This window comes from Pinus tabuliformis, chromosome 9, assembly GCF_031772625.1.
Source record: "Pinus tabuliformis cultivar Carrire ecotype Pingquan chromosome 9, CPIR1, whole genome shotgun sequence".
Taxonomy (NCBI): Eukaryota; Viridiplantae; Streptophyta; class Pinopsida; order Pinales; family Pinaceae; genus Pinus; species Pinus tabuliformis.
The window spans coordinates 1,269,207,635-1,269,214,246 of NC_142307.1; positions in this window are offsets into that span (position 1 = coordinate 1,269,207,635).

Below are 6,612 nucleotides of genomic sequence, written 5' to 3' on the forward strand. Positions count from 1 at the left end.
AAGGAGGGTTTTCTTGTTTTTATTTCTACCTCACTAAGCACTACCAACTCCAATTGTTTTTTGTTAACAGTTAGTGTTAATATCTTGTGTTAGTTTTTGACTTTTCTCGAGAGGATTAATATGCTATCATAAGTTCTCATTCAATGCCATTTTGTCTTAAACTAAAACAATATTTTTTTAACATGTCATTCGTGTTTATTTTATTTTTAAATTAACTTTTCAACCAAATGTAAATAATTAGAGTTACGAGGTGTATTACACCTTGAATCCAAATCCACCAAAGTTTTTCTTCCATCACATTGTTGAGGAGTTCTCGGTCATGGAGCCACAATCCACCACATTGTTTTGGGAGGCATAGCTTCTCCCATGACACTAGAGTCCATTTCCTGCTTTGATTTGTTCCTTGCCAAAGAATTTTTTGGAATATTTCCATGATTTCCTTGAATATTCTTTTGGGTGCTAGTAGCACAGATAGTTCGTAGATGGGGATTGCTTGAAGGACTGATTTCAATAAGGTTACACATCCAAGAAGATTTAACACTCTAAAGGTCCAGTTGGAAAAGCGCTTAGAGAGCTTACTACAGATCTTATTCCACACTGAGATTCGTAAAGGATTAACCACCAGAGAGATGCTCAGGTACTTAGATAGGAGGGATCTAATAATAAACCATATCATGTGAGCAAAGAAACTTTAAATCGATTTCGGTGTATTAAAAAATAAGATATTAGATTTAGCATTGTTTATCAACATACACATGGCTTCTTGAAAATATCCCAATATTGATAGGAGAGTATGTGTATCCTATAGTGAGGGTTCCCAAAGAGCATGTTGTCATCCATGAATTGTTGGTGTGACATCAGGGCTTCCGAGGGATGAATCTTGATGCCCTTTAATATTCCCTGATGTATCATTGACTGGATTTCTCTACCTAACCCTTATGCCACTAGGATGAATAAGAAAGGAGACAGAAGATCACCCTGACATGAATCGCTGGAGGATCAAACAATTGGTGATGGGGATACATTGATAAGAATTAAGAAGAAAGGTGTGGATATGAACAAGCGGATCTAGTGGATCCACATTTCAGAGAATCAAAAGGCTTGCAAAGACCAGATAGGAAGTTCTATATTAAACTGTTATATGCTTTCGAAAGATCCAGCTTAATCAACAGACCTAGTTTTATACTTGACTTCAACGTGTGGATGATTTCATGGGCAATAACAATCCCATCAAAAATTTGTCGACCTTCCACAAATCTTATTTTTCCTAGGCTAACAATCTAGTGAAGAAGATGTTTTAATCTTCTAACTATAACTAAGGATAGAATTTTATAGATCACATTGCATAACACAATGGGTCAAAATCCATTAGGATCATTTGCATCGCTTGATTTGGGGATCAACGTTATGAAGGTGGCGTTTAACCATGATCATATTTGTTGAGTTCTCTGAGATTCCTCCACCAGGGAAATAACCTCCTATCCTAATAAATCCCAATAGGCCTTGAATAATTATGAGGTATACCCATCTGGGCCTACGTATTTATTGCTCAACAATTTCTCAGATGAGGCTTCCAATTCTTCCATTGTAACTTCCCACATTAGGACTTCATTCTGCTTTGTTGTAATTAACCAAGGAAAATTTCCAACAATCCATTTGATGGCTTCAGAACGGTCCTTATATTCCTTTAAAAGAAGGTTGGAGAAGTACCTGTTAAGTTCCTGCTTTATGTCTCGGTGGGTCACCAAATGTTCCCCTGAATATGATGTCAAAGAGAAAATGCGACTATTCTACTTGTGATTGATCATTTATAGTTGTTTCGGTCGCCCTGCTTCAGCCATTATTTGCGAGATTTCTATTTCCATGGAATCTTCTCTTATTTGTGTCATTCTTCTAGCTCGAGAAGGGTTTTTCCTTCTTCTTTTACCATCTTCTCTTATCTTCCTTATATGATAATTCTATGTTGTATTCCTTCCATTTTCTCTTCCAATTTCCTCTTTTCTTGGAATATATTCCCAAATTGCTATTTGTTCCATGATTTGATTCATAATTTTAGTTCTTTTAGCTTCTTTTGGAACCTTTGCATTAATTTTCTACCTTGGACATATATTTCCTACCACCATTTTTCCATATTTCCTATCAAAGACGGGTCTCAATGCCAAAAGATTTCAAACCTGAATGGTCGACTTTTGGGGCCATCCTTTAGATCCATCTCTAGGTGGATTGGCCAATGATCTTATCCTAGACTACGGAGAATCATTGGTTCAACGAATGGATCTCTCAAGAATACTTCTTCTAAGATCAAGAATCTGCCCAGTCGACTAGCGATTTGTTCATTCCCACCTTTGTAGTTGTTCCATGTGTGAATTTGTTTTTTGGTATCTATGTCACCCAAATGCATGTATTGAATAATGTCATTAAACTATTCTGATATTGGAACCATTCTATGGATACCCCCATGTTTCTCCTCTAGACTATGGATCATATTGAAGTCACTGCCCACAACCCAACATGGGACCTGCAGTATCTCCTTGATATTGCACATATCATTCAAAAAATGTTATTTCTAGTTGGGTGTGTGAGACCTGTATGTTGGAAATATTAATCCCAACCACCGTCTTAATCACACTGACAAACACCATGCTTGTCCAGTCAACTACTGCATGATTGCGATTTTGTTTGCAGGCGAAAGGACTAGAGTTTGAGCAGAAGTACAACGTTGACCATTCCGCGACACAGCAAAGAGTTTAAGGCATTTAGTGAATTTTTGTAAATACCTATGGGCAAGCATTCACTCGTGACTGTTTCTACACTACACAACACCTGCAAGTTCAAAAAACCATTTATTATGTAAAATCGCCCATCCTTTGTATTAATGTTTTTCTCTATCATAAATTAATGAGTCAAATTTGTATGTTTGCATAAATATGAAGTTAAAAGTATTTTGTATGGTTGTGAAAGTAGAGAGGAATCGAATGTGTAAGTATGAGAGGTAGTGAGGAGAAAATCGTTGAGAAAATATTGGTGGGCGCATGAAAACAAAAGTTATTCTGTTTTACTATGTGTTACTCTGCAACCCTTGGTGAAGTGTAAATCGCTATAAACCTTGCTTTTTACTTGGTGAATGAGCCACAGTATCATATGAATGTATTTTCATGAATTATAACTTAATCCAAAGTCTTATTTAGTTGCTTCAAGCATTTACTCTGTTTTGTTGTGCGTTAAATTTCTGTTTTAATTAAGCCTCTGTGTAGTTGCGATGTTCTTGCCACAACTGCAATTTTGAATTTCCGCAATCGATTTCTGAGCCAGACTCCTCTCCTTTGCACCTGCAAAACTTTCTAACATGGTATCAGAGCAAGTTAAACTTTGTTAGCGTAAAAACAAGTGTTTTTTACTAGCAATTAAAAATTATTTTGAGGGAAGATTTTTTAAAGTGTATTTACCAGCAGGTAGAAAGTTTTTTTCACTCAGAAATGGCAACATAAAGCACAAGCTTGAATAATCCTCAGATACTTTATTTTAATGGCAAAAATTATGATTATTGGGCTATTACAATGAAGACCCTGTTTTCTTCTTAAGACATTTGGGATTTGGTGGAGAATGGTTTTCAAGAACCAACAGATGCAGCAACATACAATGCTTTGTCTCAAGCAAAAAGGAATTTGTTGATGGACAACAAGAAGAAGGATGCAAAATCCCTCTTCTACATTTTTCAAGTAGTTCGTGAAATTATTTTCCCAAGGGTTGCAGTAGCCACAAAGTCTAAGCAAGCATGGGACACCCTCTAGATAGCCTACCAATGCATGGCAAAAGTCAAGACATCAAGAGACTTTGAGACACTTTGTATGAAAGAGTCTGAGAATGTAGACTCCCTTTTTACATATGTAATTGGATTGGTTACTCAAATCAGGTCTCATGGTGAGACACTTGAGGAAAGAAGAATAGTTGAGAAAGTTTTGAGAAGTCTACCAGCAAGGTCTGATGCCATTGTTGTGGCCATAGAAGAGACAAAGGATCTCTCACAGTTCTAAGTGGATGAGCTTCATGCATCACTAGTTTCTCATGAACATAGATTAAATATAGCAACATGCTCCTCAATGGAGCATGCCTTAAAGACACAAGTTTCATTTGGTCAAGGTAGAGGCAGAGGAAGATCATATGTTAGAGGAAGAGGAAGAAGCCCACATAGAGGTGGAAGAATCAGCCCTTCAAGCTCAATTGGAAGGGGTCACAATCAAAATCCAAGTCAAGGCCCAAGCCAAAATCAAGCACAAGGTCAAAGGTATGATAAATCTCAAGTCCAATGTCATTACTGTAAAAAGTATGGTCATTATGAAAATGAATGTAGAAAGAAGCAATATGACATTAGTAACAAACCAAGTGTAAGTTTCACAAAGGAAAATCAGAACCATGATAACATGTTTTTAGCTTCTAATGTAGCACAAGAAAAACGAAGTGATATATGGTATCTAGATTCAGGGTGTAGCAACTACATGTCAGTGAACATAGAAATATTTTCCAATCTAGATGAAAGTGTGAAATCTGAAGTGACATTAGGGACTGATAACAAAGTCTTTGTCATGGCAAAAGGAAGAGTTAATATCCTAACAAAGAAGGGGTAGAAGTACATCTCAGATTTTTACTTTGTCCTTGGTTTGAAGCATAACCTCATAAGAATTGGACAACTCATGAAAAAGGGCTACACTGTCTTTTTCAAAAATTATGAGTGCACAATTTTGGATAGGCCTCCAAGAAGGCAGTTGATTGCACAAGTTCAGATGAAAAACAATAAAATGTTTCACCTAAAGATAAGATCATATTTTAAAGAAGAAGGTGCACAAGCACAACTATCAATGAACTCAAAAGAGGATGGAAGAAAAGATGCACTTGTCACACAAGTAATCTTTCAAGTAGAGGTCAAAGATGAAAATTGGTATGGCACTTGAGATTTGGTCATCTCAACTTTGGAGGTTTGAATTTGCTGCATAGGAAAGGCATGGTGAAAGGGTTTCCACTCATAGAAAAACCAGGCAACCTATGTGATGAATGTATCTTGGGAAAGCAACATAGAGAGACAGTTCCAGTAGGAAAGTCAATAAGGGAAAAGGCACCTTTGGAGATTTTCCATTTAGATTTATGTGGATCAATGCAAACACCATCAATTAGTGGTAGCCACTATTTATTGACCTTCATAGATGACTACACAAGGAAGACATGGGTCTATCTTCTAAAACAGAAAAGTGAAGAGTTTGAGCACTTTTGCCAATACAAGGCTCTTTTTGAGAAGAAACATGGACATTACATCAAAGTCATTAGGACTGATAGAGGTGGTGAATACATCCCAAATGATTTCCTACGTTTTTGTTGGGAACATGGAATTCACAAGCAAATTAAAACAAGGTATACACCTCAGAAAAATGGTGTAGTGGAAAGGAATATGTTGAAGGCAAAGAATTTTCCAAATGATTATTGGTTTGAAGTTGTCACTTGCGCAGGGTATATCATTAATAGGTGTCCAACCAAAAGCGTCCAGAATATGGTTCCTAAAGAGGCATGGAGTGGTGTCACTCACATGAGAGTCTTTGGATGTCTGGCATATGCACATGTCCTAGATGAGTTGAGGAAGAATATGGATAGAAAGGGGGAGAAATACATATTTCTTGGATATAGTGATGAATCCAAGGCATACAAGCTCTACAATCCATCAACCAAGAAGGTCATAATTAGCAGAGATGTGCAGTTCATAGAAGAGGAAGTATGGGGTGTAAGTTTAGAGAAGACAGTTAATGTGAAAGCATGTATGCCACACGAGGACAAAGAGGAATTGATAGGAACAAGGAATTCCTCAACAGTGATTCACTCTACTCCTATTTAAGCGCAAGAAAGCAGGCAGAAAGTAACATCGTCAACAAATAATAGGACAATATCATGTAGTCAAGAAAGTGCTTCTCCAAGCATGCCACAAAGCGCAATGCCAAGTGACATGTCAAGCCCATCTTCAACAAGCACAAGAAGACCAAAATTCAGAAATTTAAATGAAATTTATGAGCAAGATGAAGTTGATAGTAGTGCTGGTCTGAATTCCTTATTTGCATTGTTTTGTCATGTAGATGACCCAATCCATTTTGAGGATGCATTCAAAGAATAAAAATGGGTTGCGACAATGGAGGAAGAAATAGAAGCAATAGAAAAGAATGATACATGGGAGTTAGTGGACCTTTTGCAAGGAAAAGAAGTCATTAGAGTGAAGTGGGTCTATAAGACCAAGAACAATGTCGATGGGAAGATTGAAAGGCATAAAGCAAGGCTAGTTGTTAAAGGATACAAGCAACAACATGGAAGAGATTTTTCGGAGATGTTTGCATCAATCACAAGGATGGAGAGAGTGCATACAGTTGTGGCTATTGTCACGCAACATAAATGGAAATTGTATTAAATGGACGTAAAATCAGTGTTCTTGAATCGAGTGCTGAAAGAGGAAGTTTATGTTTTGCAAACACCTGGTTATAAGGTATAAGGCCAAGAAGACAAGGTGTATAGGTTGAGGAAATATCTTTATGGGTTCAAGCAAGCACTGCGTGCATGGTATAGCATGATAGATGCTTACTT